The 13851-nt window shown below is 40.4% G+C and overlaps 1 protein-coding gene across 3 annotated transcripts in view; it reads left to right on the forward strand.

Moving 5' to 3' along the window:
* LOC307109816 (uncharacterized protein) overlaps positions 1 to 13851 on the forward strand; it is a 112820-nt gene that overhangs the window by 80473 nt on the left and 18496 nt on the right. The gene's annotated exons all lie outside the window — the stretch shown is intronic.

Below are 13851 nucleotides of genomic sequence, written 5' to 3' on the forward strand. Positions count from 1 at the left end.
GACTCATTCTCAGGTATTTTATCTCTTCTAACCCTATTTGACCACTTGAACGTGAAGCCACACTTTAGCTTATTGCAAAATACTCTGACTACCAGGCTGGTAGCCTTTATGGAATAACTACAGGCCCGATGCACCAAGATTCATGCAAGAATGGGCCTTCCTTCCTCTGGCTGCCGGCACCACTTCGCTCTGTCTGGAGCCTCCTTTCCGCCTTTTCACGCTGCCCAGAGGCTGAGAGTGGCTGGGGCAGTGCAAAACGCCTGCGTCATCGCCATGGCGACAATGCAAGCATCCTGCTCAGGCCCTGGCCGGTCGGCACCTGCATATGCAAATTAACCCACCATATTTGGTGGGTTAATTTGCATAATCACTCCTGATTGGCTGGTGGGCGTTGTGAAGGTACAGTCAATTTGCATCTTATTCTTTTATTAGTGTAGATACTCCAGCATCTGGTCCAGAGCCTTATTCTTTCTCCCATTTGGCATTATCATCTATTAACATAGTTTTGTTTTTTGTGTCCACAAGGCTAAGTTGATACAGTTGACATGTTTGATAAGAAGAATCACAAGATATAATAGTACCACAAAGCTCAAGGTTTAAGATTTTTCCATGTCTTAAATAATAATTTCTTATTAGGTAGTATTTTCATATAACTCAATTTTTGTACTTATCTCCTTTTATTTGAATTATTTACTCTATTTCTGTCCCTCAAACTAGATTGTGAGTTCCTTCAAGCAGCGATCATATTTTATTCATCTTTGATGCCCCATCCCCATAAGATCTAATACAAACTGTGGAGAGCCGTTTAGTGCATATTCACGGTGTCAAGTAAATTATAGAAGCAGCAAATATATTGACTTGGAACCAGAATCATGCTATAAATTCAGAAGTATTTACATTTTTTTCCCTTTGAGAACTCAGGATCTTTTTAAAGTGCTAATTTGCAGTTTGAAGCTGTTTAGGTGAAAAACACAAGAAGCAGCAACAAAAGAGACGAAGCAGGCACTTTTGGGTATTATAATTACACCCAAAGTTTGTTTTTATTATAGTTCTTCAGGTTTAATCATGCTCTGGATTCTGTGAAATGTCATAGAATCACAGGATTGAGAAGGTCTCAAAAGGTCTTTTAGTCTCTGTCTCTAAGGAGCCAGGAGTTTAAACTTCTGCAAACGTTTGCTTACCCTATAGTTTTCTTTCAAAATATCCAGAAAAGAAGGGCACATAGAGGTCCAAACTTTTTTTGAATAAATAATGTTTTATTTGTGTCTCTTTTGGTTATGATTTAACCATCTGATATATCCATACTCCCCAGCTCTTCCTTTTCTTGCCACTTCTGGGAGTTTTCTGTCTTTGATCTCTTTCTCCTCTTTCCAAACAGAACTTTAAATTCATCACTTCTCCTCTGTACAGAACAGCTGAGCAATCAATTCTTGTTTCTTGAGAATGTGCCTATAGAATGTGAGTGATTCTCACCTTTGACCAATAGTGGTTAATGAAGACATTTATTTTAGGACGAACATAGTGCATTCCCTAGTGGGGATTTCAGTGACTGATTTTTCTTCGTCTCATGTACTTTTTTTTTTCCTATATAAATGTCTCCCGCCCTTCATTTTTTCACCACAGTGCTTCCTTTCAGAAAATGTAATGTAACCTTGTTTCCTCTCTTTTTCATCCTCTGCTTAGGTCAACGCCCATCATCTAGGTTTAGACTCAGAGCTGATTATGGGGTTCTAAAAAAGGCCAGACCACTCCAGATTGCAGCATTCATGAGCAGGTGAAAGTTGGTGAATCAGTTCCTGGGATTTGCCAAATATCACCATTTTCAATAATATGTTTTGTCATTATTATTTTTAAATGCTCATCCATTTTCCATCAGATATCTAGGTTTTCCAGCATGTCCATTTTGTTCTGTTTTCAGCCTTGGTAGAATAGGGCTGTTCATTTTTTTCTACTCTTCAAAGCCAAAGTATTCCAAGGGTTAACATAGTGTATATGATTTTCTTTGGTCCATTCAAGACATGGAGATTGTACCAACTCTGATCATTTGGTTGTGGACTTCCTGTTCTGCTGCCTTGAGAAAGACTTTTGATAGACATGGTGATAGGAGTACCATGCAGTGTGCTAAGGGAGCAGCATAGGAGGGGGATTTAGATGTGAGGAGTCAGGAAGGCTTCCTAGAGAAGGGGAACTATCTGGTGTCCTAAAGCCAAGAAGGAAAAGGACAGGTGAAGAGCACAGGATGGTAGAGGAAGAGAGTTCTGGGAAAATAGGATGGCAAGTGCAAAAGCCCAAAGATGAAAGAGAACATGGCCATGTTCAGGCAAACTTGTGTCTTAAGCATTGGACACAAGGCTGGGTGGGTAAAGGATGAAAATGAAGCAGGGTATAGACTTTTGTCATCTTGAGCCTTTAACTCATGTTAAGAAAATGAAGAATGATGAGCAACCACTTAAAGAAAGGGAAAACATTATTAATTGTATTTTAGAGGACTTGCTGTGGTGTAAAAAACTGGAGGCAGTAGCTGGATGTAACAATAACCCAAATAGAGAGAAGATTGTGTCCTGGACTGAGAAGGGAAACAATGAAGTGAAATTGAAAAATATAAATAAAATAAAATGGACAAATGAGATGGAATGCCCTGACAGTCCCATCACATTTGTGATTAAAATGATACCAGACTTAATCCTAGCCAACGGAATTGGGGCTGTAGCAAGCTTTTGGGTGAGACACACTGAAGAGCAGGAGTTCCTTGGTTTCTTTGGTTGACAACTTCCTTCCGAATAACCATTGTCTAGAAGCAGAGGGATCAGCTTTCTGGGAAAGAGATTCCTGCCTTGCATGTGTTCTTGGATTGGACAGCCATCTTGCCGTAGAGGAAGTGTCAGCCCAGATGAATCATTGATCTCAGCGCTGATCAAAACACACCTGAACCATGGTGACTAGAAGTAGAGCCCACATTTTTTAAATGGTCATAACTAGAACCTCTCCAGAGAGGAATCAAAAGATAAGAGGCACTCAAATCACATTATATAAGGAAGGTAGAGTATTCGAATAGAGAACATTCACATTATAGCTCCATTTGAATACCTGCAGGGTTCTTAAATGTGTTCTGTGTGACCTCAAGGCACTGAACTGGAATTAGTGGAGGGACAGGGTTCCCAAGGGGTAGATAACAGCCCACTACAAATCTAAGTTGTGGAGCTGGCTGAGTATGGGGGCAATATGTGCCCCGCCAATGTAAATATTCAACAGACCAGGCATGGACCGTAAAAGTACCTTCCAGCCCTGGCTGAGTAGCTCAGTTGGTTCGAACATCATCCGGATACACCAAGTTTTCAGGTTTGATCCTTTTACGGGTCCAGACACATACAAGAGTCAATAATTGAATGCATAAATAAGTGGAACAACAAATTGATCTCTGTGTGTGTCTCTCTCAAAATCAATCAATAAAAAGTAAATAAAGAAAAGTACCTTCCGACTCAGTCAATTCAGTTTTAAAAATACTTCTATTTTTCTTTCCCATTCATTCTCTTGTTATGGGCCTTGCACAGAGCCGATAGTAGATATCTTGCCCCTTGCATTATGCATAGTAAATGATTCATAGATATATGTTGAATACTGCAAAAGTTTCGTGTATTATTATATCCGAGTTGTTACCATATTTTCTTTTTGTCAGGATTTTTATAAGCTTATCTTAGACTGAGGTTTCCCAATTATGTATCAGGATTCACTGAAAATCATTAACAATCTTTATCTATACTACTGATGTCCCTACTTATGAGGTTGAATCAGCCTCTAATATCAAAACTGAAAGTGCTAAGCATTTGCTTGCAACTAGTGCCTGGTCAGCTTCTCCATACTTGGATTTAGCATCTAATGACAGGAAGACTCAAGTGCCACACGGATGCATTCTGATGAGTCTGGAAGTTGTGGTGGCAGCTACTTCCAGCTTCCAGGGGTATACTGAAAAATATTCTAGAGATAGTATCCAGCACCCAGTGTTGGTAGCATTGGTAGTGCAAGCTGCAATGACTATGCCAAGCCATGGGGAAGTAGCATCTTTATTGAACAGGTTCTTATAAGGTATTTGGGATTCTTGGTTGTTGTAGCCTCTAAATCTGCTCTTTAGTCTCACATATGTTCTATAAGCTACCCAAATGTTTTAACTACATTCCGCTTCTATTTAATTAGTCAGAGTTTGCTTCTCATGCTTGCAACCAAATACCCTGACTGATACAAACAAATTGGTGAATTTCATTAAAAATACAGTAATAAAGTGAAGGATATTGTCCAGAAAATAGAATAAATATACGAAAAGCTAAAAATCTGGAGATCAAGCCAGGAGAACTAACATCCAACCAAGAGGAGTTCCACAGAGAACTGAGTAATTAGAGAGTAACACATTATCAAAGAAATAATATAGGAAAATATCCCTCCTTTAAAGACTGAGAAGTTCTAGACTGAAAGGGTCTACCAATGACCCAGATCAACATATGCAAAAAAGTCCACCTCAAAATTCGGAAAAACAAATAAAGATAGAAAAAACCAGATCACAATCAAAGGATAGAATTCAAATGTCTATAATACTGGACTTTAGAAGACAGTGGGAAACTGTCTTCAAAGTTCTAAGGGAAAATGACTTTAACTTAGGTCTATCAATCAAGATATAAATCAAGAAGTCACAAAACCAATTTTCCATGTATCTTCTCTCCTGGTAACTGGAGAGTACAGTGTAGTCAATGACCGGGTAAAATAATAAAGAGAATGACAGGGTATTCAGGAATCAGGGGAGCCAATGAAGAAGAGAAATAAAGGGAAGTTTCAGGATAAATAGCTGAGTATTAAGATTAGAGACTTAGTGCGTCAGGATGGACAGCTTCATGCTCAGGAAGGAAAAATGAAACTAAATTAAATGGTTGGATAATTATTGACAGGCACACATAAAATCAGCTAGAGCATTTGAAAAAAACTTGGAATGAGAACACAGAAAACTAAGCAATGAAAACTAAAGCAAAAACTAACATTTAGGAAAAGAAACCTTTTTAGGGAGAGCAGAAAGTTGTAAATGGAAATTTTTTTGTAGTAACTATTTTGATTTAGAAGTAAACAATATTCTATCTAATAAAGGCAGAATATGCAAATTGACCATAACTCCATGACAAAGATGGTGGCGCCCACAGCCAATAAGGAGGGAATATGCAAATTGACACAACAAGGCGAGAGGCGGAAGGCGGCTCCGGGCCTGAGAGAAGGCAGTGCCAGCAGCGAGGGGAAGGAAGGCCTATTCTTGCATGAATCTTCATGCATTGGGCCTCTAATTTACATAATAAAAATGTAAAGTATTAATTTAGTTTAAAATGTGATATGAGTAAAGAGGAAGTGTAGGGTGGAAAAGGGATGGGAAACTGGGAATGTGGTAGAGCTAAATCCTATTTTGACAGAAGTCAGTAGATAATGTATAAAATAGATAAGTCAAGAAATAAATGCATAAGCTTATTATAGGAAAATGAAGTTGAATACTAGGAGACAATTAAATATGCTGCAGTGGTTGCCTCTGAGTTTTTTGGACTGGGGCATAGCAGAAGACAGCTTTATTTTAAGTCTTTTACTACTATTTGATTTAATTCTTAAGGAAAATTTTAAGTAGATTTGCACTACATTTACTTTTTACTTAAATGTACCCAGCATCAGCTCTCTTCGTCCTCTATCCCTTTCCTCCAATCACATTTAAACAGGACTTCCCCTGGCTCTAGGTAAAGAGAGCTTACCTGAAAAAAAGAGAGAGGTAAAAAGTAATATATTTCATATATTCTTTGCCTATGAGCTTCTGAGTCTTCAGCTTGTGACAGTTTAAGGATTACTCAAAAGTAATTTAAAAATATATATTTTTTAATTTATTTCAGAGAGGAAGGGAGAGGAAGAGAGAGAAACATCAATGATGAGAATCAATGATCAGCTGCCTCCTGCATGCCTTCTACTGGGGATTGAGACTGCAACCCACAACCCGGGCATGTGCCCTGACCAGAAATCAAACCGTGAACTCCAGGTTCATAAGATGCTCAACTACTGAGCCACGCCAGCAGGGTTCAAAAGTGATTTTGATTTGACTTGAGTTTTGCATTAATCATTAATTTTATAACCTAATCCCCAATCATATAAATTGTTGAAATAAAAGATAAATTATTCATCCTCATAATAATAGCTAAATATAATGGAAGGTTTCCATGTGCCAGGTCATATATTAGGTATTTTATGTATTTCACCTCACTTATCCTATCTAATAAAGAGGGAATATGCTAATTGGCCCTCACGCCATCGCAAAGATGGTGGTGCCCACAGCCAGTAAGGAGGGAATATGCTAATTGACTGCCCCGCCCTCAAAGATGGTGGTGCCCACAGCCAATAAGGAGGGAATATGCTAATTGACTGCCCTGCCCTCAAAGATAGTGGTGTCCACAGCCAGTAAAGAGGGAATATGCTAATTGACTGCCCTGTCCTCAAAGATGGCAGCGCTCACAGCCATAAGATGGTGACACCAAGTCCCCTTAGCCCAGCTGGGGTGGCAGACGCGTGGCAAGGCCGGGCCTGCCTCCAGGCGGGCCCAGCCACTTTGCACGCCTGCCTCCAGAGTCCCCCAGTCCCCTCAGCCTCCCAGCCACCCAGGGCCAGCCCGAAGCACAGGCAAGCCTCGGATGGTGGCTACCCAGCCGCCCAGTGCCGCCCAAGGCTCAGGTAACCAGGGCCGGCCGAGGCTTGCGCTGCTGGCAGTGGCAGCAGCATAGGTGTGATGGGGCATCACCTTACCCTGATCGCCGGGTTGCCTCCTGCCCCTGAGGTCTCCCGAACTGTGAGAGGGGGCAGGCGGGCTGAGGAATCATCCCCTTCAGTGCATAAATTTTCATGCACTGGGCCTCTAGTTTCTCATAAAATCCCTGAAAGTAGCACTGTAATAATCCTCAGGTTTAGTGGAAACTGATGCCCAATATTGTCCTTGGATTGTGGGCGGGAAGATTCCCTGCTCTTTTTTGCCCATACATAGGGGGCTGAGATTATGCACTTGGATAAACTGGAAACGGTTGACCTAGTGTGGTTTTCTCATCCAGCGTATCACCTTACCAGTCTGATGTTTATACTGCCGTGTTCTGTTCATGAAACCTTTTTCTGCAACATTAAGTAGAGCACCTACAGATCAGGAGCCAGGGTGAAGGCAGGAGCCAGGGTGAAGGCAGGGTGCCTTTTCAGAAGTGCTGGATGTAGGTTTGAGGTCTAGCCAGGCAAGAATGTTGCAATTCGTTTCCCTTCAGCACTCATAAAACTTGTTCTTTCTGAGTATGGCTTCGGGGTCCCCCACCCACAATGCAGCAGAGGTCTAGCCAGGCAAGAAGCTCTGCATGCAATGCAGTTTTCCCTCCAGGTGGGAAATCTATTTGCCTTCCTTAGTCAAAGAGGTCCTTATGAAACAGAATCCTTAGTTCTAGGTGTTAGCATTCCAGTGAGGTATGGCTTCCACTCACTCTCAGATAACTATACAGATTACAAAGTACTTTTGTATACATGGTTTTATTTTATCAGTATAGCAGCCATCTGAGCTCTCACTTATTAAGTATATATTACAGGCTAGACACTATAAAATATATGAACTTCAGTCCTTCTAAGTTGGTGCCGCTATACCCATTTTATGTATGTATGTATCCTCAACCTAGGTGTGAGGATATTTTTTCATTGATTTTTAGAGAGAGTGAAATGGAGGGAGGAGGGAAGGAGAGAGAGAAACATCGATGTGACAGAGACACATTGATTGGTTGCCTCTCTGGTTGCTTCTCATACGTGCCACAATGCGGGGTGGGGATAGGACCTGCAACCAGGTACATGCCCTTGATTGGGAATCGAACCTGAGACACTTCCATATGCAGGCTGATGCTCTAACCATTGAGCAATGCTGGCCAGGGTGATATCCATTTTGTTGATGGAAATGCAGGCTCAAAGAAGCGACATGGTTTGCAAAAACCCACTAGTTGGTAAACAGCAGAAGCAGGAGTAGAACGTGGACCTCTTGCAGGGCAAGTTCTCAGTTTTTTTTCCAAACATTGAATCTGCCTCTAGATTTCCAATCATTGGAGGAAATTCCAGTCCTTTAGCCAGATGCCTGATGGAATGTTGTTGTTCAGTGGGAGTTTTCCCCCTCCCATACTTCTATCTCCTGTCTTTCCCGTGTGTGTGTGTGTGTGTGTGTGTGTGTGTGTGTGTGTGTGTGTGTGTGATATCCACTTCATTTAGACTCTTGAAACCTTCCTAGGTCTCCTATTGGGTCAACCACAGAGTTTAATAGTCTTGCAGACACAATTATTTTTCTTACGAGTCCCAGTTCTCTACCTTAGAAAGACCTTTATAAACTGTATACCTGGAGAACAAATTCCCCACACTGCTCTGAATCTGTGCAATGACTCTGCTGACAGCAGCTGAGTATAACTAGAGGGTCCATAGATGCCTAACCTCCTATTAACAAAGAATCCAGGTGAACAAACATGCAGACAGCCTTTCTTTCAATTTTTTTTGGCTCTGTCTTTGCCATATTATATCTAAAGCATTTGGATTCTTACTGGAAAGGTATATTTTAAAATGGAAACATGGTTATTATATCTAATTTTCTGTCTGTCTCACCTTTAGGTCTTCCAGTCAAAGTTAGATTTCCAGGCACTTCCTTCTTTGGAAATTGTAATACCCAGTTCTTTTTTATTTTCTTTCTTATATTTTATATGAGTGATCTATCAAAATATATTATAACTGTTGGCTTTTTACAAATTCTGAGATATGCACTTAAATATTAGAAGCAGTTATCTTGGGGGCAGGGGGAGAGGATATGTATGAATGTTGTCCTTTTTCCTTAGGCTTTTATGTATTTTGTAATTCAGGAAAAAGTTACATGAAATGTATTTTATTTCAGACCATACTTTAAAAAATAGTGATGAAGATCTCTACAGAAATATACATGTGCCAGGTTATGTGTGATTCTATATTTGATTTTAAGCAAATACAGATATACAATAAAGTAAAAAGCAAACTTTAGATGAATTTTAAAGGTAAAAGAGATATTTTTAGAGGTAATTATATTTGCAAATCTGATTTGTATTATACCTGTATCTACTTCTTTGCCAATAAGAATTATTTCCTTAGGACAACTTAGAGGAAAAATTTGAGAAGCCCTGAGTGTTGCTCAAGCAACATCTGATAGGTATGTTCTATAGGATTTCTATACTAATAGGAGAAGGAATGATGACCTCTGAGATCCCTTTGAAGTCCAAGGTTTTTAAAATGCCTTTGAAAAGGCAGGCAGAGTATAAACCAGGCCAGGAGAAAACATAGATTTCTTGTTTTGAGGTGATTCTACCTCAAGGAAGATCATTCATGTTAACTAGCATTTACTTACACAGTGACTTTATTTTCTTCCATACAACATCAGGTCTTACACTGAATGATGTCACTCAAGGGCAACATACCTCTTCTGTAATTGCTACAGGGAGTTTATCGTGTTTCCCCACAGATCCAAGACATAGATTTTCTCTCCAGTTGATATTTATGGAGTTTGCATCTTATATTTAAGTTTCATATTCTTAGCTCAGATTTATTTGCCATTTTGTCCATGATCTATCTTCTTATACCATAGAGCAGTGGTTCTCAACCTTTCTAATGCCGCGACCCTTTAATACAGTTCCTCATGTTGTGGTGACCCCCAACCATGAAATTATTTTCGTTGCTACTTCATAACTGTAATTTTGCTACTGTTATGAATCATAATGTAAATATCTGTGTTTTCCGATGGTTTTAGGCTCTACAGCAGCGGTTCTCAACCTGTGGGTTGCCTAAGACCATCGGAAAACACAGATATTTACATTACAATTCATAACAGTAGCAAAATTACAGTTGTGAAGTAGCAACGAAAATAATTTTATGGTTGGGGGTCACCACAACATGAGGAACTGTATTAAAGGGTCGCGGCATTAGAAAGGTTGAGAACCACTGCCCTAGAGCATGGCGAAGCAAAAGTGGTTGTGTCCATGTATTCCCCACATCTACCCCTAGCAAGGAGAGTAGATGGGAAGCAGCATATAGTTGTTCTCATGGCTATGATTTATTATGGTTACTGGATACAGAGAAAAATCAGCAAAGGGAAAAGGTGGAAAGGATCAAGTCCATGGGCGGTCAGGTACAAGTTTCCAAGGGTCCTTTCTCAGTAGAGTCACATATCATGCTTAAATCTCCTAGCAACAAGTCGTGACAATATGTGTGATGTGTTGTCAACCAGGGAAGCTCATTAGAGACTTAGTGCCCAGGGTTTTTATTGGGTGCTGGTGACACGCTCACTCTGCCTGCCTGTGCCAGGCAGGTAGCCAAATTCCAGACTCCCAGAAGGAAACCAGGTGTTCAGCATAAACCATGCTATTTGCACAAACAGTTTAGGCACAGTGAGCCATTCCTATCCATTAATGGTGGGAACCCTTCCAAAACCTAAGTTTCTAGAAGCCAGCCAAAGGCCAACCTTACAACCGAGCTTTCTGAGGATAGCAGTTTAGGCCTGCTATGTTCACTCTTTTCTGCATGGTGGTCCTTTAGACATTTTCCCAGAAAGGGTTTTAGTCTTGCCAGCAAAGGTAGGACCTCTGGCTCTTCTTTTGTAGTTTTTGGAATGAGCGTAACTACTCTACAAACGTCCCTTCCTTTCCAAACCAGGAAGCACAGGGAGAATTACAGGGAGAGAACCAGCAGGAGGATTTTTTAAAATCCCTCAAACGGGACCAAATAAGTAGAGGCTTGTCCACATGAGCATCACAGCTTGGCCCAGGTAAATACCATAAAAGAGATCCCTCACCACAACCCAGTGTCTGCCCTAAGTATGTGTTGGAGCAGGAAAATATACACGTGCAGGATCCCCAGTAAGCATTTAGAGGCATCCTGCTGGCTTACTGACAGGGCCTAAGTGCTGATTTCAGGTTTAATACACAGTCATCACATTAAACAGTGTTTACTTGCCAGGAGCCTATTGTGTCTGGCTGGGGCAGCTCCTTGATGTTCTTCCCTTGCCTCACCTGAATGCCCCGCGTAGCATGTCTCCCAGCTCTTTTAATTGCCATCTCGATAGCTCTGGGTCCCCCGTGCATCTCCTAAGGTCCCATCACCCAGTAACAAGAGAGCTGTCATAGTTTCCTTCTATTAATTACTTACAGTCTCTTGGGAAAACCTGGCTTTATTGGTTCTCCATTAAAGAAACGGTGGTGGGAGAAAGAAAAGTTACTTGAGAATCACCTCTGAACAGCTGATGGCTTTGACTAGATGGGGAATGGCAAATAGGTGGCCAGCCCCCTCACGTCAGCCTCCTGAGCCCTTGGCAGAGAGCATTGTGGCATTTTTTCCTTTCTGTGACCAACATAGCATTCCAGGCAGCCATTGCCAATTCCTCAAATTTGGCATATAACTGAAGCCTACTTGTTTCTGAAATAAATAGCCTTTAAGGTAATTTTAGCTTCTTTTTTCTTTAACAAAATAAAATTTTAATGTGTTTGACTTTCACCTATGCTGATGGAAATTGTGAAATCAACTCGTAGTTATGTTTCAATTGTATTTTGAACATCCCCAGATTATCTTTGTTAAGCAAAGTGAAAAAGCAAAATGCAGTAAAATAAAAATGGTACCGTACTTTTCTTCTGAAACAGACTCCATGGACAGTGACTACAGGTGACCCTTAAATAACAGGAGCTTGAACAAGCGTGGGTCCACTTGTCCATGGATTTTTCTCAGTTAATACAGTCGGCCAAAATATCCTCAGGTTTCATACCCAAGGATTCAACACAAGACCTGAATAGAAAACAGTATTTTCCCATTCCCAACCACGGATTCCCAACCACATATGGGAAGTGCTGTTTTCAATCTGCAGTTGGTTGAATCGCAGGTGTGAAGGCCGACTGTAGAGTCAAAGTTACAGGGGATTTTTCTCTGCATGGTGGTGGGCTCCCCCAACCCCCACGTTTTTGCAAGGGTGAAGTGTAAGTATTTATGAGATACATGCCTCTCACCTGCAGCATTGCACTTGTTTGTATTTGTGTATGGAAGGTACATTGAACTTGTGTGAAGTCCCGGTTAGTTTGTGTCTCAGAGGGATGCCCTTTCTGTGGGACCAGAATGAGTAGTGAGAACACGCTCACAGTTCTCAGCACGTGGGGTTTTGTAATACGCATGTGGCGGCTGCACTTCTCATGTGGTCTAGTCTGAACATAAGTTTTCAGTCTCTTGTTCCCAGAATAAAATTTTCTGGACTGCATCCTCACTGGAGTATCTACCCATAATAAAAGAAAAACTGCCTCTGGAGAAAAACTCAGTCTGGGAAAGTCCATTTTTCTGAGGAAGCAGTTTCCCTTGAGAGGGGTGTTTGGGTTGGAATCGACTAACAGAGTTCCTACCAGAGTCTTGACAAAAGCTTCTCACAATGGTCCTGTGTTATTATAATTTGATTCTGATATGAACACAAGCTTTTGATAATTTGCTCAAGTAATTAAAATACTGACTTATAGAGTACTTTACATTTCTCATAATATTATTCCATCAGTTAATAATTTTATTCTTCCTAGGGTCCAGAGAAGAGCTGTAACATATGGCATTATTCAGATGTAACAGATAAGAGAAAGTAACTGTTGAGAGAATTGCCAAATGGACCAAAGCTATTTAGGTAGTAGACCAAAGTCTAGAACTGAGGTCTTTTGAACTGAGTCCTATGTTCTTCTTTCTACATAGGTCACAGTTTTGGCGCGCTCTCTCTCTAATCTCTTTTGCTCTTTTATTCTTCTGTTTTGTCACCCTCTCTCTTCTTTTAATTAGAATTTTTAAAATTTGTTTTTATTGATTTTCTTTTTAGAGAGAGGAAAGGAGAGGGGGAGAAAGAGCTAGAAATATTTATTAGAGAGAAACATTGATGGGCTGCCTCCTACTTGGCCTCTACTGGGGATTGAGCCCAAAACCTGCAACCCAGGCAGGCGCCCTGACTGGGAATCGAACCGGCAACCTCTTGGTGCAGGGGAAGATGCTCAATCAAGTGAGCTACACCAGCTGGGCTCTCTTGTTTAATAGTGATAAAAAATTCAACATGAATTGAATAGATCTTCTTAACAAATTTTTAAGTGGACAGTGCAGTATTGTTAACAATATGCACATTGTTGTACACAGATCAACTACTTTATTATTGTGAAGCTCATATAAATAACAGGCTAAGCAGCATGACACACACAGTGCTGTTTACCAAGGGAGAGATGGACAAACATTGAAGAATTGTATATTTATTTTTATATGAATTAGGGTAATTCACTTGTGAAAGTGAAATGAATTTTACATTTATACTATATTTATATAAAAAATGGGGCCAAGTGAAAGAATAGTTAGTGAACAATAGTACACATGTGGCATAAGTCACATAGTGATATGCAGTTGACTGAAATTTGGAAAGAGTTAGCATAGAGGAGAGAGACAGCTTTGGGTTCAAATCCTGTCTCCAGCACGTCCTGACCATGTCATTTTGGGGAAAATACTTAACCTCTATGGGCCTCTGCCCTCTTACCAGTTGAAGTGGGAAAATACTACCTCCTTCCGGTGTTATAAGGATTAGAGGCAATATATGTCAAGCTTTGAGCACCACAGCTGACATGTAGCAGACACTCGATGATTAGAATTAATTGAATGCTTGCTATGTTTCAAGATTGTTCCAGAGCTTCACATGTTAACTTAATTCTCAAAAAAAAAAAAAAAAAAAAAGTACGGGAAAGGTACTATTATTAGCACCTTTTTGCCAATGAGAAAACAGGTAATATT

This window comes from Cnephaeus nilssonii, assembly GCF_951640355.1.
Source record: "Cnephaeus nilssonii genome assembly, chromosome: 13".
NCBI classification, from domain to species: Eukaryota; Metazoa; Chordata; class Mammalia; order Chiroptera; family Vespertilionidae; genus Cnephaeus; species Cnephaeus nilssonii.